Source organism: Pogona vitticeps, chromosome 6 (assembly GCF_051106095.1).
Source record: "Pogona vitticeps strain Pit_001003342236 chromosome 6, PviZW2.1, whole genome shotgun sequence".
NCBI classification, from domain to species: domain Eukaryota; kingdom Metazoa; phylum Chordata; class Lepidosauria; order Squamata; family Agamidae; genus Pogona; species Pogona vitticeps.
The window spans coordinates 86,878,557-86,901,048 of NC_135788.1; the positions used below are offsets into that span (position 1 = coordinate 86,878,557).

General features: G+C 42.1%; 1 long non-coding RNA gene across 1 annotated transcript in view; it reads left to right on the plus strand.

Annotated features, from left to right (window-relative positions):
• The first annotated feature begins 484 nt into the window (after positions 1-484).
• The window catches only part of LOC144583614 (uncharacterized), a 78,213-nt gene continuing 56,205 nt past the window's right edge, over positions 485-22,492 (plus strand). Inside the window, exons 1-2 of the long non-coding RNA XR_013537516.1 lie at positions 485-657; positions 1,831-1,910. This is a non-coding gene — a long non-coding RNA (uncharacterized LOC144583614). The remainder of the gene's footprint in view (positions 658-1,830; positions 1,911-22,492) is intronic.

Below are 22,492 nucleotides of genomic sequence, written 5' to 3' on the forward strand. Positions count from 1 at the left end.
GCCTACAGCTCCCAGATTCCCCAGCCAGTATGTTTCTGGGAATCATCATTCAAAAGAGAACCTTTCTCAAACTCTGCTGAAAAGACCTACTTTGTGTGGTTAGTGCCAGTCTTTTTAAGATGTTGCTGTCTCAGTCTATAACAGGTTTTTGGCCTTCCTTGGTTTTGCCGTAAGAGCCTCCGAGGGATAGGCCACGGATGGTGGCCATGGAAGGGGAAGAGGGGAACTTTTCTAGGTCAAGGCTCGACCCCTCTGGGATTGTTAAACATGAGCCGTTCATTTGGCAGAGCAAAGGCAGTGAGAATGCCACAGCATCTCGCTAAAACCTTTCCGGATCGATCAGCTGCGTCTGGATCTAAGAATATGCTGCGGTGGTCCCTAGCCTCTCCTCACAGCCTCTCTCCTCCTTAATTGAAGTTTGTTTGAGCACATCCTGAGAGGACAAGCCAAATATTTAGCTGCTGCAAATTGGCACTCCGGATCAATTACTCGCTGACTTGACAAGTGTCACTTTCTCCCCTTGCTACTGCATCCCTTTGGGCTCAAGAATCGGCATCTCACAAGCTGGGGCTGGGTCCCTCCTTCCTCCGCCAGTTCAGTCCTGATGCTCCCTTTACAAGCACGTTTTTCATCAGGCTCAGCAATCTATCACCCAAGGTAAGATGAGATTTTCAATGAAGAAAAGTTCTTCCTTGCTAATTCTTTCCATGCAGGCCCATGTCTGGCAGGGACTTTCCCTCTCTCCCTGGGCTTTCAAAGTTGGAGAAAAATAGTCTGTGTCCTTGTGCATTTATCACTTCGGTTAGTCCGTGACTGCAATGCAAAAGGTGTGGGCCTGGAGTAATATATTCTTTTGGAAATGAGGGGACGTTTACAGATTTCCTGTTCCTGTCATCATCTCGTCAACTCTGCTTTGTCCTATCTTCCATGTCAGTCACTAAAGATGTTGCGGGCAGAATCAACTGCTTTGTAGTCAACTTTGTCCAGGTTAAAAGCACCTCCAGTGACTGACAATAGCAGTGTTTAATTTTGCTGTGGTTTGAGGGTTTGGCTGGCTGGATAGTTCAATGGTGCAGGTATCTGGCTCTGGATCCAGAGGTTAGGTGTTTGATTCCCCACTGGGCCTCCTGTGAGTAGAACCAGCCTGTGTGGCCCTAGGCAAGCTGCACAGTCCCAGGACACCTAGAGAAGAAGGGAATGGGAAACTACTTCTGAGTACTCTCTACCTGGAAAACCCTGAAGGGGTCACCATAAGTGGGAGTTGACAGCATATGATTGATTTACTTAAGGATTCAATTCCTTTATTGCCTCTGTTTATAAATTCCAATCAAGCATCTCCCAATTTGCATGCTAGGAAAGGAACTAATTAGGAATTATTTCAGAAAGCAAGTTAAGATGTGAAAATCATCATCACCTCCAAAAGAATCTTGTAATACTCCAAAGACCAAATAGTTTCATTTCACCTAAACTTTTGTAGAATGCAGTCCATTTTCTCAAATGAATCCGAGTACATGCATAGCTCACATGTGAAATCTTGTAGGAAGAACTTAAATGCTTAGATATTTGAACAATTTAGAAATGATCACAAGGAATTTCCATACAATTTGCATACTCTGAAGAGGACCTGAGTTAAACCTGAGCAGATAAATATCTCAAGACCAAGAGTCTTGCAAAGGTTTATGGGTTATTATAGGATGATCTTTTAAAATAATATATTTCAAAACTGGGTCATTGTTTGAATCTGGACAGTTTCAGTTTTTATAATCTGTTAGTGAAACACACAGTCAAGATTCTAGTCCTTATGTAATGAGTGCATATTTCTTTGCCCAGACTTCCTTTACATCTAGCAGTCTCAGCTTGCAGAGGCTGTTGGAGACAACACTGAAAATCTCACTGGAAAAGATCAAACGGTAAGGAAAATACTATAGCCAATGACTGAGCAGTGATTTTTGTTCAGTTCAGTCCAGGAAAGCTGGTGAAAGGGGGTTGACAACAACAAGAGGCAGTTTTAGGCAGCAGGTGCAATTATTTTGTGAACTGAAGTGCAATGCAGAAGATTGAAGTGAATCTCTGAAGCAAATCAATAAAAAGAAATCTAGGACAGCATATTTGGACCCGCACAGGAACAACTTTGGCCTATAAAACATCCCTCTGTCCTTGTATCTATGTTATGTTGTGACAAACATAAAGCAAAGGAAAAGAAATAAAAGCTTTCCTCCCCACCCCCTTTTCCTTCTATATTGTTGCTGGGCAACAGGAGCCTAATAGGGGCTTGGTAATGGATCCCAGATAGCTGACCCCTTTTAACCCTTAGAGGCCAAGGGTCAGAAGTGCCTAGGTCCTCCCTGTTAATGCAAAATGCTTTGGTGAGAATGCAGCCTCTTGACTTCCTCCCTTTAGGGGACGAAGGGAAGGACACAGCTGAATTCAGCTCACTTTGAATCTTCTGTTAGTGCATGGGTTCAGATGGCTGACATTGAAGGGGAGGCCTCTTGAAGCAGGCCACGTCTGCTTTTACTCTAGTGTAGCATACTGTTTCCAGCTATGGGCAGCCACCTGGGGTCTGGAATAATGAACGGTAAATAGAAGATGGTGCTTCTATTCCATTGTCATTAGTCATTGCGAGAGGGGTGGCAGAAAAGAAGCCAGCTAGACTGCTCAGCCAGAAGGAAGGCTGTGCATCGCATCACTAAAAGAAACGAAACCAAGAGAGTAGTGGTTTTCATAGAACGGCATCAAACAGATGCAAAACCAGAAATAATTTTTATAATCCAAACAATATTACAGTGCAGTATATATTCAAGCAGGGACGACCGAGTCTTGATGACCTGCAGAGCTACCAGGTCTGCTGCCTTAGTGCTAGTTGTGATGGGCAAGAACTCACATTTATCGCTTAGAAAAATAATTTCAGTGCTAGCGCAGCATCCAGAATCCCTCAGCCGTCATGGCCCATGGGAAATTCCAGGAGTCTGGGTCCTAAAAAGTAGCTTTTCAAGTTTGAAACTAACATGGAAGGCAGCAGAAGTGCGGCCCTGCTTTTTTACTTGCACATACACACACATACACACACATACACACACACACACATACACATACACACTCACACTGAACTGAGTGTCAGGAGCAAATATTGCCTCTTACGTTAAAAACATGAACCCTAATTTTAAGCTCAGAAAAAATGACTGAGTTACTCTTTGTTACCCCAAAAGTAATGAGCAGTGGGTTACATTGTTACTTTTAACATCCTGCATCCAAGTTCTACTTCTCACACATTGCGTGCTACCCTGTTTGTACTCTAAGTAATATGTAGACAGGAACCAGAAATTTGTTTTATACCCTTCAAACCCCATTTGGTTAGCCCAAGGTGAGTCACAAAGGAGATGAAACTCTTGTCTTTTAGAAACTATGATAAACAGTGGCGCAGTGGTTAAACCGCTGTACTGCAGCCAAAACTGTGCTCACGACCTGGGGTTCAATCCCAGGTAGCCGGCTCAAGGTTGACTCAGCCTTCTATCCTTCCGAGGTTGGTAAATGAGTACCCAGCTTGCTGGGGTGGGGTGGGGGCAAAGTGTAGCCTGCATAATTAACTTGTAAACCGCCCAGAGAGTGCTTGAAGTGCTATGGGGTGGTATATAAGCAGCACGCTTTGCTTTGCTTTGCTTTGCTTTGCTTTGCTTTGCTTTGCTTTGCTTTATCTATCTATCTATCTATCTATCTATCTATCTATCTATCTATCTATCTATCTATCTATCTATCTATCTATCTATCTATCTATCTATCTATCTATCTATCTATCTATCTATCTATCTATCTATCTATCTATCTATCAAGTAAGTAAGTAAGTAAGTAAGTAAGTAAGTAAGTAAGTAAGTAAGTAAGTAAGTAAGTAAGTAAGTAAGTAAGTAAGTAAGTAAGCAAGCAAGCAAGCAAGCAAGCAAGCAAGCAAGCAAGCAAGCAAGCAAGCAAGCAAGCAAGCAAGTACACTTTTATACCATGCCATCTGGCCTGGGGCCACACTGGGAGACATATGCCAGAGAACAAAACACAATTAATAATCATAAACACCAACATAACATGTTGATATGGCATCATAAAATAAAATAAACAGACACAGCTTCTTTCACTTTAATATGGATGTTTCCCAAAGCATCCAGAATGCTACTAAAACAAAAAGACAGGTGGTCTTTTCTTCTGCTCACCTTTCTATATCTACAGTATATGTCTATTGGATTTATACCTAGTATTCATCCTAGAACACAAGATGTAGCCCATCCTTCTCACTCCATTTTTAACATTATGACAGACCTGTAAGGTAGGGTCAGGCTGAGAAATAAAGAGCAGGTCAAAGCCATACTGTCAACTTTGTGGCTGTGGGGTGATTTGAACTTGCATCTCCTCTATCTGAGATTTTTAACTGCTATACCATACTATGTGCTAAAGCCAGTTGTGCCAATTCTTGGTAACATACTGATATTGCAAGAGTAGGTGATACCTTTTATTAGGCGACTTTCAAGAACCAGGGTGTAAAAATTCCAAACCTTGCAACAGAGACAGTAAGATGCTCAGCCTCACAAAAAGAACTGACCAGCTCTGCCAGATATGTAACATCAATTTCTGGACTCCCCCGCCCCCACATCATCCATGAAGGGAGTGTGCTTAGAGTCTGAGGAAGTGCATTTCATCCATGAAAACGTGCTATTTGCTTTATTTTTAGTGGTCCAATAAAACTATCACTTACTCTTGAATTTGTGTAATCTTCGGGACTACACTGGCCTTTTCCTTTTTTATATACTGATATTGAGTTATTTATTATTGTTATTATTCTGCTTATTATTACTTTCAGTATTATTTCTTCAGCAGTTTCTTATTCTGACACAAGATCTACGTAGGCTCAGCTGGGGCCTGTTAAACCCACCCTTGCACTTAACAAGCAAGATTTATCACCATTGTGTCAGGTCAAGTGTGAAAACAGGATTTAACTAGATCTTGAAATCTCGACATTTTTGTACCACTCATTATTTTGGGGACACGTGGTTGCCATTACTTTTGCTCTGTCTGTAGAAAGTCATTTGTGTTGTGGTTATCTGCACACCAGAAGAATACAAAGAAGTACTTTTTTGTTTGCTCTGTTGGCCAATTGTGTTACTGTTCCTTGAAAATACTTTTAGAAATACAAAGGACTAAAACAAAGAAGCAACTTCCCTTCCTACTTAGAACTAAGAAAATAAGAGTACAAATTTTGAAAAGTTCCTTTCAAAATACTGCTAAAAGGCTTTAAAATGCCCTTCTAAAGTGAGTTTTGAACATTACTACAGTATAGAAAACATTATTGGTTACACTAAAGAGTTAACTTTGTAATTATACATTACATTGCTTTTGAAGTGTAACATTGTTCTATTTTATTACTCCAAAAGTAAATAGTTACTTTCAATCTTTGAATTTAAGTTTCTCCTCCTGTTGAAGTCCACAAAAAAACCCAGAAGCTGTTATTTCCTTTGGTGACAACAGGGGCTTTCTTCTAAATACAAATTATTAGCTTCAAATTAGTGGTGCTCATCAAGACCCTAGCAGGAGAGGGAAGAGATAAATGTCTTTCCTCCCCAGCAACAGATATTCTTTGTCCTCGGATGATATTATCTGCATTTAAAAACAAACAAATAAAAGGATGCTCCTTAATGCATAGATACAGCTAACCTCACATTTAGTTTGACCCCTGGCTTCAGGAAGCAAGTGCTACTTTAGACTCTTTCTTGGGTTCATATATTTATTGTTAGCTAGCAGGACGGAGGGAAAAAGAGCATCTCATTTACCATCCCCATTGACCTGAAATCAAAACAGGGCTGGCCTTTCCTTTCCATAATCTGAGGAAGAAGCTAGATAGATGTTTGTCCCAATATCTGTGCCAGGTTTATCACTGCTGCTTTGAGTATTTATTCCAGTAACTATACAACCTTAGTTCTAATCAAGAGTACATCCAATATTTTGGCATGAATAGGCAATATATTTTGTTTGTCCTTCTCCTTCTTCTTCTGGCAGCATTTCCATTTTGTCTGGCTCACATATATAAATTTTTCAGAGTTATTGCTGGGCATATTGATGATGCATAGCACAGGGTATGGGACAGTAGTGAACCTTAGTCCTTTTGCATACACTGAAATTCGTAAACTGCATTTTAAAAAAATGTTTCTTCTCTTTGTTTAGTGCTATAGCAACAAATGTATATAGCATCAATTTATATGCTTACTGGGTTTTGTTAGTTTGGTGCTACTTTACGTGCTAAGCATTAAAAAATGATATTTGATGGCTGTTGAAGAGAGTGGACAAGAGAGTGGTGATAATGGCAGAGAAGGGTGAGGGAGAATGGGGGGGGGCTGTGTGGTATCTGGACTCTTGAAACATACAGCCAGCCTGTGTGGCCTTGGGCAAGCTACACAGTTCCAGAAGTGCCACCAGGACAAGGGAATGATAAACCACTTCTGAATATACTCTACCTAGAAAATCTTGGAAAGGGTCAATATTAGTCAGAATTGACTATGGCACATTATTATTATTTATTATTATTTTTACAGGTCCTGTAGGAATCATACATCAATGCTCCAAGTACATGCAGTTTTTCACACATAAGGCACGGTGCAGATGTACTTATCTAGAGAGAAAAGTTTGGTTACTGGAAGACTTTAGAATTTGGTCTCTTTAAAATTAACTTTTAACTGATAATATATTATCCCCTGTGCACAGGGGCTGAGATCCATCTCTTTTCCAAACCATTGTATAGAAGCAACTTCAAAGTTCTTTCTTCAATATATACCTACTTGATTTTTTGTTATAAAACCAAGGCCATCTGAGCTGACATTTCAATATCATGTTTGTTTTGCATCAGAGTGGGGGCAACACACGGCTTGAGAAAGGGTATGGATGCTATGCCATAATATCACTAGAGATGAAGCTGAGGCTGCTGCTGTTTCACCGCATCCCCCTTCCCCCAATTCAAATCTATGTGTGTAACTTTAATATCTGTGCTTATGGCACCTTTGTGTGCAAAGGCTTATTGTCGACTTTGATCCCCCAAAATATGTGTCGATGCAGGGTGGATATTGGGCTGCTACCTTTGATTGACAGTTTGGTAAACATCATAAAAGCAGCAAGCCAAGGGCACAGTGGATCACGGGCGGGGGATGGGGAGCAGGGTTTGTGAGTACAAGCATTGCCAAGGTTGCATGTCAAGAAACACTTCAGCTATGAAAGACATCACACAGACGAAAAGCTAGTGTTTCATGCTCTGGGCATGAAAGGCAGTATGGTATAATGTTTAGTGTGGTGGACTGGGATTTAGGACAGCCTCTTTCTAATCTCCTCTGAAACATGAAACTGATAGGTTGATCTCGGCCATGTGGCTTCTTCTCTTAGACCTATCAGGGCCAGATTAAGACTTGTTGAGCCTATAAATGATGTCAAACTCAAGAGGCCTCAGTACATTACTAAATTAAGCGAAAATTACTGGTTGAGAGATTCTGGGAACTGTAGTCCAAAAATTAGTAATGTTCCCAGGCTCTGAAAATGTGACATAACATTGACATATAACAATTACATAACAACTGTAATTTAGTGGAACCGCTGCTTTTAGCAGCCCCTCATAATCCCAGACCCTGAGCAACCGTTTGCTTAGCCTGCGGGTAAAACTACTACTAAGTCTAACTTACCTGATAAGGTTGTTGTTATTAAACATTGGGGAGAAGGAAAGCCATGTGTAACATCTGGTTGTCACTGGAAGAAAGATAAGATATATGTGTAACCAACAAAAGTTTTTAAAATCTAATAACAACCAGTAATAGGATGTCATTTTAAACAGGCAGTTCAAGGGGCTCAGGAGATTTGGGGGCCATATTTGATCACTCTGGGATACTGCATGCAATCCATGGGCCACAAACCCATTGGTGTAAATGAACAATTACTGTATTTATAATGCTGTTTCCTGAAGTTGTGAAGCAATGCTGGCTGGGATATTCTGGGAACTGTAGTTCAAAAAAGTATTATGTGAGTTGTAGTCCAAGCTTAGGTTTTCATATCTGAGGAGAACAGAAATTGATACGCCCTACTACTTTTTTTAGGGACGTGGTGGCGCTGCAGGCTAAACCGCAGAAGCCTGTGCTGCAGGGTCAGAAGACCAAGTAGTCGTAAGATCGAATCCACGCGACGGAGTGAGCTCCCATCGCTTGTCCCAGCTCCCGCCAACCTAGCGGTTCGAAAGCATGCAAATGCAAGTAGATACATAGGGACCACCTCGGTGGGAAGGTAACAGCGTTCCGTGTCTAAGTTGCACTGGCCATGTGACCATGGAAGATTGTCTTCGGACAAACGCTGGTTCTATGGCTTGGAAAGGGGATGAGCACCACCCCCTAGAGTCAGACACGACTGGGCAAAAATTGTCAAGGGGAACCTTTACCTTTACCTTTACTACTTTATTTTATTTATTTATTTATTTATTTTATTTTATACCCCGCATATCTGGTCATTGCGACCACTCTAGGTGGCTGCCCCTAAAATAAGTTATGGGTTATCTGATAGGTATCATAACAACCATAATTTTCAAATGGTTTTACAAGCGTTATCTCTAGTCATAAATGCAGATTGTTTTTATGCAATATATTATAACATTTGATGCCCATATGCCACGGGAAGCAAAAAGTGGCAAGTGTTCTTTTGTTTTGTTTCATTCATTCTGGCTGTTTATGAGTAATGTGTAACATGGATGCATCAAATTAAACTGCTGAACTTGAATAAATTTTGTGGGTAATCAAGAATGAATGTGGGTGTGAAAAGAAGGATTGTAAGTTATGGTTGGTTCTAGCACACAAAAAACAAGTATCTGTTTTTTTATTTCACTTGCAGCCAGGTCTGTGGGCCAAATTATTCATGATAGGTAGCCCATGATCTGAGATGAAATCACATATATGTTCGAGTTAATGTTAGATGTAATTGAGACAGTCTTCTTGTGACTGCTTATTATTGCTAATTATTATTATTATTTATCAGTCCCCAGGCTTGAATTTTACAGCAACTCGTGATTCAAGGAGTTTTTCTTTCTTTCTTTCTTTCTTTCTTTCTTTCTTTCTTTCTTTCTTTCTTTCTTTCTTTCTTTCTTTCTTTCTTTCTTTCTTTCTTTCTTTCTTTCTTTCTTTCTTTCTCTCTCTCTCTCTCTCTCTCTCTCTCTCTCTCTCTCTCTCTCTCTCTCTCTCGTGTGTGTGTGTGTGTGTGTGTGTGTGTGTGTGTGTGTGGGATCTCATCCCGCTACGTCAGAATGGGATAGTCTCTTTGTTCCAATGGCAGTTTCCAATTTTTTTTGTTAAGTTAGATCTCACAAGTCGAAGATCTGTCTATCCCTGCACTAAGAAAGCAAGGACTAAAAACTTTCTTCAGACTCACACATGATAGCACTTTGAGATGGGGCTGGCCTTGTGTGAGCTGCCTGAGGCAACAGATTTTCATTGTCATGAAAGTGCAGCAAATCGTTAGTGATATAGTGTGTTACTTGCAGTTTTTACTGCTAGGGATGGGGAGAGGAGCTTGTGGGATTTTTCTGCCTCACATGTCAGAATAGCACGGCTAGCATTTGGTACTATGTTCTTTAACTTGGAGTCTGAGAGTGCTATTAGCCATCTCCAGACAGTAAAATGTCCTGGCTCAGCCCTTGCTTCAAAGATTCCTCTTGGGCTATCAAGGTTTGGTATGTAGCCCTAGTGTGCTCTTACTAATCCACATGGGATAATTTCATTCTCTGTATCAATGGCTTCCAACCTTGGGTAACTCAAGTGTTCTTGCACCTCATCTTCCAGGAAGCCTGGCCAGCACAGCTGGTGGCGAAGGAGTTCTGGGAGTTGTAGTTCAAGAACACCCGGGTTATCTAAGGTTGGGAACCATTGCTCTATTCAGTGGTTCTCAAACTTGGATCTCCACATGTTCTTGGACTGCAGCTCCCAGAAATCCTGGCCAGCACAGAAAGTAGTGAAGGCTTCTGGGAACTGCAGCCCAAGAACGTCTGGGGACCCCAGTTTGAGGACCACTAGGCATGAGAGAAAAACTATATGGAAGTTCTCCATTCCAACAGATATCAGAGGCCCTGACATGGTGGGTCACCTTTCCAGGACATGTTAGCACTTCTTATGCTATGCTCTGGCATACCACCTGTATTTGTCCATGTCTGAAAATACTTTTCAGGCAGGTCCCAAACTGAACCTGAATTGTTTCCAAAAGCGCACATGGAATTTTAGGCATTGTGATCTTCCATCTTCTAAGCCTGCTGGGCTATAAAAGATATTCTCACAGAACTTCTGTGGAAAGTCAATGTTTTAAAAATATTTTTTGCCACCACTGGAAAGCTGCAGGAAAATCGTTATACTAATGAAATATCTGGTAGCATATGAAGCGTATGATATGGATTGTAGATGTTTTGTATGGAAACTGTGTGATTAAGATGGCTTAGAAAGAGGTTATGTGGCTGACTACCTATAGTTTTTTCCAGGGCTATATTGAACTCCTTTGGATTTTTTTTTTCTGATTTATTTCAGCACTACTTTTCATCTACTTCTTAAGTATTTGAACCTTTCTGTCTTGAAAGCTCATACTTTGGAATTATTTAAAGCAATTCTGTCACTATGGATAGTTTAGTTCTTCAATGAAAATCTATGCCATACATTTGCTAATTTTTAAGGTGTGATGACTCCTTTTAGATTTCACTGCAACAGATTGTTTCTCTGAACAGTTGTCTATCTTGGAAAGCTACCAGGGGTTTATACAATGAAGAGGCAGTGAGGTTAATGTGTGGATTAGAAGCTGGCTTTGGTGCAGAGAGAATCACAGAGCCATCAGTTTTGGAAAATGAATGATGAGTAGTAATAAGAGGTGAAAACAAGCATCTTTAAAGAGGAAAGATTTTTGTTCAGAATTGTACACCTGGAAATCTATATTGGAAAATGTACTCCTTTGAAATTTTTAAAAAGGAAGTGGGTTAAAAAGCTGGTCACAAAGCTTGTACTTAGTATTGCTCATAAACGGCTTGGGCCCTGGATACCTGAAGGACCGCCTCCTTCCATATGAGCCTACCCGGCAGTTAAGATCTAGCCAGGAGGCCGTTTTGCAAGAGCCGTCCCTCAAGGAGGTAAAAGGGATGGCTTGTAGACAAAGGGCCTTTTTGGCAGCTGCCCCCAGACGATGGAATGCCCTCTTGACTGAAATTCGTCTGGCGCCAACGCTGATGACATTTTTGCGCCGGGTCAAACCTTCTTGTTCCAGAAGGCTTTTAATTGAAATAATATCAACTGTGGGTCCTAATGGCAATTTTTAGAGTATATAATTTAATTGTATTTTAATTGTTTTATCTTTTTTACTGTATTGTAATTGTTTTAAGCCGCCCAGAGACCTTTGTGTACAGTGGGCAGCATATAAGTTAAAACAGAAATGAATGAATGAATGAATGAATGAGTGAGTGAGTGAGTGAGTGAGTGAGTGAGTGAGGGAGTGAGGGAGTGAGGGAGTGAGTGAGTGAGTAGTTTCATTCTTCAGGAATAAAAAAAGGTGGTTCATCCTTCCTAATTCTTCACAAAACTGATATAAAGACAAGTCAGGCTTTAATCAAAGGCAGAAGAGAGTGAATAAACCAGAGCTTTGAACAGTGTGCAGTTTAACAGGCCTCACATCAAAGGGATGCCATTTTTAATATTTAGTATTACTGTATTATTAAAAATACCAGGCACAGTAAATCAAAATTGTAAAATATTGGGTGATATTTTATAACAGATACAAGTTTTAACCAAAAACCTAAGTATCTGTTAAATATGGGAGTAGTATGTATGCTGTTCCTAATATTGCCATTTTTTGTCACTCTGATGGCGTTATTTATGAGATCTGCAACTGCTTGTTAATTTGTATTTGTGAAGGCTTTCACAGCCGGGATCTAATGGTTGTTGTGGGTTTTTCGGGCTCTTTGGCCATGTTCTGAAGGTTGTTCTTCCTGACGTTTCCCCAGTCTCTGTGGCCGGCATCTTCAGAGGACAGTGCTGTCCTCTGAAGATGCCGGCCACAGAGACTGGTGGAACATTAGGAAGAACAACCTTCAGAACACGGCCAAAGAGCCCGAAAAACCCACAACAACCATTGCTTGTTAGTTTGTTAGTTTTCCCAATTCTTTGTCTTCAGCTCTGGCATCCTCTGGAATTGCAATGTCAATGATCCAGAGATTTCTTCATTCTATTACTACTATGTCTGCTGTGTTATGTTCAAGATGTCTATCAATTTGGATTTGGAAATCTTATGAGATCTTGACTTCATCATTTTCTGACATAATCTCTACCTGATGTTCCCATGGGTCTTTGGAGGCTGGCAAGGTATATTTTTTGAATAATAACCGGTGCACTAATTTTGTCACATTATCATGTCTGATTTTGTAATCTGTGCAATCCTTAGACATTCACAGATGAAATGTGACACAGTTTCATCCTTTTCTTACCAGAGTCAACATGTACTGTTAGTACTAATTCCTTGAATCTTTGCTTTCATCGCATTAGTTTGAAGTTCTTGTTCATGGGCAGCAAAATTCAACCCTTTCTTACTGGTCCCCAATTTTAGCCATGCCCATGTTGAATTATTATCATGCTTTCCATCAATATTTCTCAGGTCTTGTCCATGTAGTTGTTTATTTTCCCAACTGTTTATTTTCAAATTATTGTTTCATATATTGAGTCTTTGTTTCTACTGTTTTCAAAATATTCTCCATTTTCACCACCTTAACTAATTTTTATCTGCTTGTACTGATAACCATTGAGGTTTCTTTTTTCCTCCTCCACTAACTGCTGTATTTGCAGTTAGTAGAGGAGGAAGCCTCTACTAAGTGCAAATACAGCCTCCAATTTTTCATGGAAAATATAATCTGTTATATTTTCCATGAAAGCTTCCAATTTCATGGAAATTCAGCCTCCAGTTTTTCATGGAAATATAATCTGTTCACATCACTTTTTTATGTAGTGCATGATGCATGTTAATTAGTTACTGTGTTTTTCAATCTAATTCTTCTAATTTATTTTGGGTCCAATCTATTATTCCAACCTGGTATCTGATTACTGGAACTGCCCTTGTGTTTATGGCTTTGATTACATTTCCACCATTTAATTTTGGTTTTAAGAATTCTCACAGTGTTTTGATGTATTCCCATTCTGTCATTTCTTTAACTTTTATGTGCTTCTAGTATTTCAAGATATTTATAATTTTCTTCATTTGACAGTGGTTTTATAATATTGGCATTTTAAAACTCTATTCCATCTAGTTTTTGGATCAGAGCTGCACATTTGTCAATTCCAAGTTTCATTTGAATATCTTCACTAAATCATCATCATCATCTTTACCTTTTTGGCCTCCATTCACAAAAGCAGGACAGAAGATTATCTTGGGGGTTTGAGTGGCACCTCTCAGTCAGCCACATATACTGTTCTCTGTAGTTTCTGACAGCTCCATTAATCATAACAAGAAGCTTTCTATATCATTAGTTCCACAAGATGTCTTTTCCACAGCTGGCTTTTAATTGTCATATAGGACCAAAACAACTTTAGCTGCTTCCTCCATTCCATTATGATCTCTGCTCAGTTCACCATGTGCTCATGTTGTTATTTTTGTCACCTTTAGAGTATATTGTGCCTTTTCCTTTAGTGACCTGAAGTAAAGGGCCTTACTCCTCCCCATCAAATTCTAACAACAACCCCATGAGGGAGGTTGAAGCCAAAACTTTCTCAGTTGGTTTCATGTCTAAGTGGGAATTTGTATCCTGATCTTCCAAGTCAGAGCCCAGCCACTGCAGCACACTGACTTTTGTGTCAGTCTCATTCAGCAAAGGCATAAGGGAATTCTCAGTGGTTGCCCTTGATTATGGAATTGCCTCCCACTACATGCTTGTCAAATTTCAATTCAGGTTTGATCCTTTTTGGAAGATGATATTAAGTCAGCCTTATTTCCATGCCTGTCCTGAATATTTTGTTATATCTACCCTGTTTCTCTGAAAATAAGACCTAACCTGAAAATAAGCCCTAGTATGATTTTTCAGGATGCTCATAATATAAATATCCCCCCAAAATAAGCCCCGGTTAAGTGAAGCCCCACCCTCCACCATTGTGCAGCAACCAGAAGATGGCATGACTGCATTTGAATAAATATAGACTGTTGTACATGAAAAAAAAAATATAAAAGATCCCCTGAAAATAAGCCCTACTGGGTTTTTTGGAGCAAATTCTATCTATCTATCTATCGATCGATCGATCTATCGATCTACCTCTGTCTGTCTGTCTGTCTAAAAACTATAGAAAACAATATATTCAGGTTAGACATGGAAACAAAAGCTGACTTCATATCTATTTAACCCATGTCTACATCTATTCCTGAAGACTTAAGCAGCCATCTACGTGAATAGGAGAAGAGCACTTCCATCAAAATACTGCAGCATGGCATATCCAGGTAGCCATGCCCTCTCCCAGAACACCCCATTCTATTTCTCACTCCAGTTTTCCCTGGCATTTTGTTCCCTCTGAGCATGGAAACTACAAGTAATTTCCTTTTGAGAAGCTACATTTCAGCTTTCAGGATAGGGGAGGAACTAAGTGTTACATACAGCACTGATGTTACCTGTCTGTCATGGGTTTGGAGGGAAAGTTCCAGCCTATGGGGAGTGGAAGGCGGGACATCAGGAGGAGGGGCTGTACTGTATATATATGGGGATCCTGTGTGGAGAAGTTGAAGAAGCTGGAGAAGAGCTGAGAGAAGAAGCTTGAGTGGGAGTCTGTGTGTCAGACAGGGTACTACTGTGTGTCAGTCAGTACCAACCTGATAGGTTCAGGTGTCTGTAGGGTTAGCCAGAACTGATAGGTTCAGGGTCTGTGCTTTAGTTAAATGCGTTCTGTGTGAACCAAACTAGTGTATGTATGATTGAGACTAAGCCACGTTACTGTATCTTATTCATTTGATCATTTTATTTTCCCTGTGTGTTATGTAAATAAACCTTGTTCTTTTATTTGTTAAAAATCCATCCCTGGTCTGTGTGACTTCTTATAGGGAATGGTTGGTGGCAGCTTAGTGAAAGTGTGGCATCCTCCAGTAGGTCTGGGTTTGTCACATTGATTGGTGTCCAGCGTGTGGGATACGACTGGTCCAGTTGTCCAGTGGTCCAGCAAAGCCTTGGCAAGTGTGCCCAGAGCAAGGGGGGTCTAGTCAGGGACAATCTGAGGGCGCGTAGGTAATCTTCTAGGCGTACCTCACGGGGAGGTGTGCTAGTGGAAGAACGTGCCAACTGGGGAGACTAGATTAGGGAGCTCTGAGGCAACCTGTTTTGGCGGAAAAAAAGCTGAGGCAAAACTGTGTAAAGTAGCAGTGATCGAGCTTGTCTGCTGAGAGGCCTAGCAGAGGGGGGTAGACTCCGGCTGGCAACAGTTGCAAGTTAGTGCTGAAGAACAGCAGCAATCTATCGAAGGCTGGTTCTGAGGCAAAAGAAAGAAAAGAAAAAAAAAGTGGTCGCTTTATTTTGAGGCTTGACTTTTGAGAGCAGCCTGTTCTGGGGGGGGGATTATGCCCTTGACTCAAAGCCAAATGGCAGAAATGGGTGAAGTGAAAGACCCCCAGGTTGACCAAGGTTCTGAGGATGAATTTGGCTCAGTGCAGGGTGACAGCACGGGAGAACAGAACCCAGAACTCAGAAAATTGCTCATAGCCCAACAGCATGAACTGAGGATGAGGCAATTTGAAGTGGAGGAAAGATTAGAGAGAGAAAAAATGCAGGAAAGGGAAAGGCAAAGACAATTTGAAATAGAGAAAATGGAGAAAGAAGAAAGATTAGAGAGAGAGAGAATGGAAATGGCGAGGGAGAGAGAGAAAATGGCTCTGGAAAAAGAAAGGATGGCGTTTGAGTTGAGAAAATTGGAACTGATGAATCAGAACAATAATAACAATAGGGATTCTGAGGGAGGCCAATTGTCTAAAACTGACCTGAAGAAATTCCCTGTGTACCACAAGGGAGATTGCCCTGAGGTGTTCTTTTCCCTAGTGGAAAGAGCGTTTGTGGACTTCTCGGTAAGGGAAACTGAGAAGATGACCATTATGCGATCTTTAATCAGTGGCAGCCTGGCAGAAGTCTATGCAGAGATGCCAGAGGAGCTGCTAAAAGACTTCTCTGAGTTTAAAAAACTGGTGTTTGCCAGACATGGGATAAATGCGGAACAGCTGAGGCAGAGATTCAAGTCCCTCACAAAGAAACCAGAGCAGACTTTTACCCAAGTGGGGGCCCAACTGGTGAGGCTGCTAGAGAAATGGCTATCTCAGGAGGGAACAGAGACCTTCCAGCAGCTCAAAGACTTGATAGCGCTGGAACAGTTCTATTCAGTCCTGCATGGGGAACTGAAGTTCCAGGTGAGGGAAAGGAAACCGAAATCTGTGGCCGAAGCAGCAGAGATCGCAGATTTTATTTATCAAATAAGAAAACCCTTAGGTGCTGAGTGGAAATCTGTAGATAAACCCAAAGAAACCTACAGCAAGTACTCTCAGGGACCAGGAAGAAACCAGCAAGGGGGAGGGACCCATGGTGACGGGAAGCCCTCAGACACGAAACCAAGACCTCAGATTTTGGAGGGAAAACCAAAACAAGATGAGAAAGACTCAAAATACACCAGAAAATGTTATTTCTGTCAAGGAAAGGGCCATCTAATCTCAGAGTGTGAGAAATTAAAGCAGTTAAAAGGAAATGTGCCTCATGATTCGTGTGGAACCAAGCCAAAAGCTGTGTTCTGTGTCCAGAAAGAGCAAAGCTCCTTGTCACTGAGGGAGCCTGTTGCCATGGCTACTCAATCTGGAACAGTGACATCTGCTGATCAGGCTGGGGAAAGTGGTCCTCTTGTGGAGGTCAAGCGCTGCTTACTAGTGAGGACAGATTCACAGTTGTTTGAAACAGCAGGGGTGGACGTAGGAATACTTGACCATCAGTATCGGGGGTTAAGGGATACTTGTTCCCAGGTGACCCTGTGCCATCCAGATATTATTCCTAGGGAGTATATAATCCCAAATGAGAGCATAAAGGTGGCAGGGATTGAGGGACAGGTGATCTCGCTGCCAATAGCTGAGGTACCTATGAACTTTCGAGGCTGGAGGGGAGTTTGGCGGCTAGCGATTTCAGCGACTCTGCCAGCAGCCGTGCTCGTGGGAAATGACCTGGCTGAACATGTGAAACGGGTGCTAGTGATTACACGCTCACAAGCCACCACGGGGACAGTTCAGGGGGGTACTGATGAGCCCGAGACGGAAGCAGAGGGGAGTTCCGAGGCTGTGGTGGAAACCTTAACCACAGACAGCAGATTTAGCCAAGAGCAAAAGGCAGACACCACTCTCCAAAAGTGTTTTGAACAGGTGACAGACGCCCAGCTAACACCTGAAACCCCAGTGAGATTTCTAGAGAAAAAGGGGATTTTATATAGAGAGACCCTGAGGAATATCTCAAAAGGGGGAGATGGGATCAGAAGTCAGCTAGTGGTACCTGAAAAGTATCGCCCCATGATCTTACAAAGGGGGCACTCTGACATGTTTGCTGCGCACTTAGGGGTGAACAAAACACAACAGAGAATTACACAAAATTTTTACTGGCCTGAAATAGGGAAGCAGATCAAGGAGTTCTGTAAACAATGTGATGTGTGTCAGAGGCAGGGGAATAACCGTGACAGGACCAAAGCAAAGTTGTGCCCTTTGCCTGTGATTGACACTCCGTTCAAATGTATAGGGGTGGATATTGTGGGACCTTTGCCCAAGGCCACAAAGAGGGGGAACCGGTTCATTCTCACCATTGTGGACCATGCCACGAGGTACCCTGAAGCCATTCCCTTGACTAACATTGAAACTAACACAGTGGCAGATGCCTTGGTGGGGTATATGTCCAGGATGGGATTTGCCTCAGAAATAATCACAGATTTGGGCGCATCGTTCACATCGAAGCTCATGAAACGCTTATGGCAAATCTGTGGAATTAAGCACAAGGAAACCACTGCCTATCACCCTGAAAGTAATGGATTAACTGAGAAGTTCAATGGGACTCTAATGCGCATGATTAGGGCTTACTTGGCAGAGAATCCAAACAATTGGGACCAGAAGCTGCAATCCCTTTTGTTTGCTTATCAATCAGTGCCACAAGCCAGTACCGGGTTCAGTCCGTTTGAACTTTTATTTGGGAGAAGGGTGAAAGGGCCCCTTGATTTGATCAAACAAAATTGGGAGCAGATCACCCAGGATGACCCACAAGACGTTGTGACATACATAGACACCTTGAGGAATGACCTAAAGAGCGACCTAGAGCTAGCAGCAGAGACCCTGCAAGCTCAAAAGGTCAGAAAGAAAGCTTGGGATGACCAGGAAGCCAGGGAGAGGCACTTTAACCCAGGGGAGGAAGTGCTTTGGCCTAGGCTCTGCAAAGAGAACAAACTACAGCTGGGTAGCCCAGAAATAAAATACTTGGGTCACATGGTAGGGGGAGGAGTGATAAAACCCCTAGAGGCCAAGATAGAAGCAGTTCGTGATTGGCCCAGACCCAACACCAAGAAAAAAGTCAAATCATTTCTTGGGTTGGTGGGCTACTACAGAAAGTTCATCCCGAGGTTTAGCGAGATTGCGGCTCCGCTGACCGATCTGACGAGGAAGAAGACTGATGACCGCATCCCGTGGACCAGCGACTGTGAGGAGGCGTTCCAGAGGTTGAAGGAGGCCCTCATCAACTATCCAGTGCTGCGTGCTCCAGACTTCGACCGGGAGTTCATCATCTACACCGATGCGTCTAACAGCGGGGTAGGAGCAGTTCTTTGCCAGGAGGATGAAAATGGTGACCAGCATCCAGTGTCCTACCTGAGTAGGAAACTCCAGAAAGGTGAGAGACATTTGGCAACCGTGGAGAAGGAGTGCCTGGCCATAGTCTACGCGATCCAGAAGGCCAAGCCTTACATCTGGGGAAGACATTTTATTCTGTGCACTGACCATTCACCACTGCAATGGTTAAAGACAATGAAAACCCACAATAGTAAACTTATGAGGTGGGCTTTAAACCTGCAAGACTATGACTTTGAAGTGAAGGTGGTCAGAGGGTCAGTGAACTGTGTTGCTGACGCCTTGTCAAGAAGACCTGAAGAATGAAGACGGCGAAAGAAACATGGACTATGTATATATTTTGATGACAAAAAGTTAAATGTACCTGTGTATTAAACATGATTGATTTGTATGAATAAAGGTAACTTGATGTATTGTAAATGGTAAATGTTTAACTTAGAGTGTAAGTATAAGTAAGTATGATATTGTATGTATAACTGTTTTTGTGTGTTTTAACCAGGTTGTTTTTTTGGAGAAAAGCACCTTAGCTTTCCCCCTACAAAACAACTTATAAAGAGGGGAGGTGTTACATACAGCACTGATGTTACCTGTCTGTCATGGGTTTGGAGGGAAAGTTCCAGCCTATGGGGAGTGGAAGGCGGGACATCAGGAGGAGGGGCTGTACTGTATATATATGGGGATCCTGTGTGGAGAAGTTGAAGAAGCTGGAGAAGAGCTGAGAGAAGAAGCTTGAGTGGGAGTCTGTGTGTCAGACAGGGTACTACTGTGTGTCAGTCAGTACCAACCTGATAGGTTCAGGTGTCTGTAGGGTTAGCCAGAACTGATAGGTTCAGGGTCTGTGCTTTAGTTAAATGCGTTCTGTGTGAACCAAACTAGTGTATGTATGATTGAGACTAAGCCACGTTACTGTATCTTATTCATTTGATCATTTTATTTTCCCTGTGTGTTATGTAAATAAACCTTGTTCTTTTATTTGTTAAAAATCCATCCCTGGTCTGTGTGACTTCTTATAGGGAATGGTTGGTGGCAGCTTAGTGAAAGTGTGGCATCCTCCAGTAGGTCTGGGTTTGTCACACTAAGATCAGTGGCAGGCTATATTGGGCCCTTGGCGTGGTTGTTGCCATTGGAAGCTTGCCAGCACCAACCACATACAGTACTGCTGTCACCCTTTAGCACCCTCATAATCTCTGCACAGTACAGAGCAACTGCCTGTTCTGCCACTCATTCACCACTCACTTCAGCTCCTCTTCTCTGTACTCAGCAACAGTACAGTATATATCAGGCAAATGTCATGCCAATATTAGTCACTGTATCCCAGAGAATCTATAACACATTGGCTTTCTTTCTTTCTTTCTTTCTTTCTTTCTTTCTTTCTTTCTTTCTTTCTTTCTTTCTTTCTTTCTTTCTTTCTTTCTTTCTTTCTTTCTTTCTTTCTTTCTTTCTTTCTTTCTTTCTTTCTTTCTTTCTTTCTTTCTTTCTAATATTTTTACCACACCCTTCTCCTTGAAAAAGGCCCGAGATTGCTTACAGCAGCAAATAAATAAATAAATAAATAAAGTTGAAAACAGTGAGTATACAATATTAACATCATTAAAAGACAATATTTAAAGCTAAGAACAAAGAGTAAAGAGGCATCTTACATCATTATAGCTAAGAACTATAAGTATACAATTAAAAAAAGACTGAGAAACAGAAAACACAAAAATGGAAAACTAGTACTGTACTAAAAGTCCAGTCAAAGCAGTAATGCATAACCATCCATCTTTAAAAAATCACACACAAGTAGCTAGTTACTGAGGGAAGGTTTGCTTGAAGAGAAAGGTATTTGCCTGCTTGCAAAAGGATAGCAGAGATGGGGCCAGTCTGGCCTCCTGTGGGAGGCAGTTCCAAAGTCTGGGAGCAGCAACAGAGAAGGCCCTCTCCTGTGTACTCATCAGACTCATCTGTGAAGATGGCTGGACTGAAAGAAAGGCCCCCTCTAGATGATCTTAACACCTGAGCCGGCTCATCATGGGACATATGGTCTTTGAGATAGCTTGATGTCAGAAGAAGCACAGTACAATAGAATGCAATGCAAAAGTAGGGAATAGCCTGTATGCATAGAGGGAACACAGAACGAAGCTCCTTGAAGAAGGCAAATACACTGGTCATCCCCTAGACAATGACAATGCTCAATAGTTTGTCATCTGATCTTTTCACTGCAGAAGCACCAAACTGATTTATTGAATTAACACCGCTGATGAGTAATACACTTGCTTCCCCCCCCCCAAAAAAAAGCTGAGTCCAATTTGACTCAATTAATACGCAATGCTCTCCATGCTGAGGAGAAAAGGGTGTGTCTGATGGTGGCAACAAGAACCAGTAGCCATGTTGCTCTAATGCAGTGATTCTTAACCTTTTTGAAAGAAACGCCTCCTTGAACCATTGAGGAAGTTATCATCGCCCCCCTCCCTGAGGTGATGATATCTTACCTACCTACCTACCTACCTACCTACCTACCTACCTACCTACCTACCTACCTACCTACCTACCTACCTACCTACCTACCTACCTACCTACCTACCTACCTACCTACCTACCTACCTACCTACCTACCTACCTACCTACCTACCTAGTCTACCTCCCCACCCGGGTGCAAGGCAGCGCTTCACGGGGTGAGGATGAGGACCCAAGAGACCCTTTCCTTCCATCCGATCCACACTCAGTTCTGCCCTGAAGGACAAAGGCGAGATGTGGCAGGTAGAAAGAGCTGGATCATCTGACGGCAGCAGCAGCACTGGATCTACTGCCAGCACTGCGGCTGCAGTCGTCTTCACAGGTTTGGCTCACTCTAGCGCCCCCCTACCGCCCCCTTCTGTTCTTTCGCCCCCACACCGCCGCTTTTCATTCTACCGCCCCCCTGAAAAATGAAATCGCCCCCTGGGGGGCATTATTGCCCACGTTAAGAACCACTGCTCTAATGCAGTGGTTCCTAACCTTGGGTTCTCATATATTCTTGGACTAAAACTCCCAGTAACCTTGACCATTAGCTGTGCTGGCCAGGATTTCTGGGAGCCAACAACCTTGGTTGTTGTCCAAGAACATTTAGGGACCCAGAGTTGGGAACAACTGCTCTAAGGCACTGATTTGGGGCTGGGTGGGTGGGGGCACTCAGCACTGGGCAGGGGGGTTCAACTGCAGCCGGCCTGCAGTCTTTGGCAGTGAACCCTTCTGAACCTCTAAGCCTTTGGCAACCGGCTGAACATGATAGTCCCTGACCAAAGCTTCGAACAGTTGCTTTTTGTTATAACACTCAACATCCTCCAACCAACCATGCTGGAATTAGTTTTAGAAAAGAATTTAGTCTACAAAGATAATTGCCTTTTAGGCCAGATGGGCGGGGTATAAATCAAATCAAATCAAATCAAATCAAATCAAATCAAATCAAATCAAATCAATCAATCAATCAATCAATCAATCAATCAATCAATCAATCAATCAATCAATCAATCAATCAATAAATTTCCCCCCACCTGCTGTGCTGCTGACAGTAATCCTGGAGGGAAAGGTCCCAAGAAAGCTCAGTGTCTCCAGACCAAAAAAGAAGGGGTTTCGTTCTGCATCTGGTTGC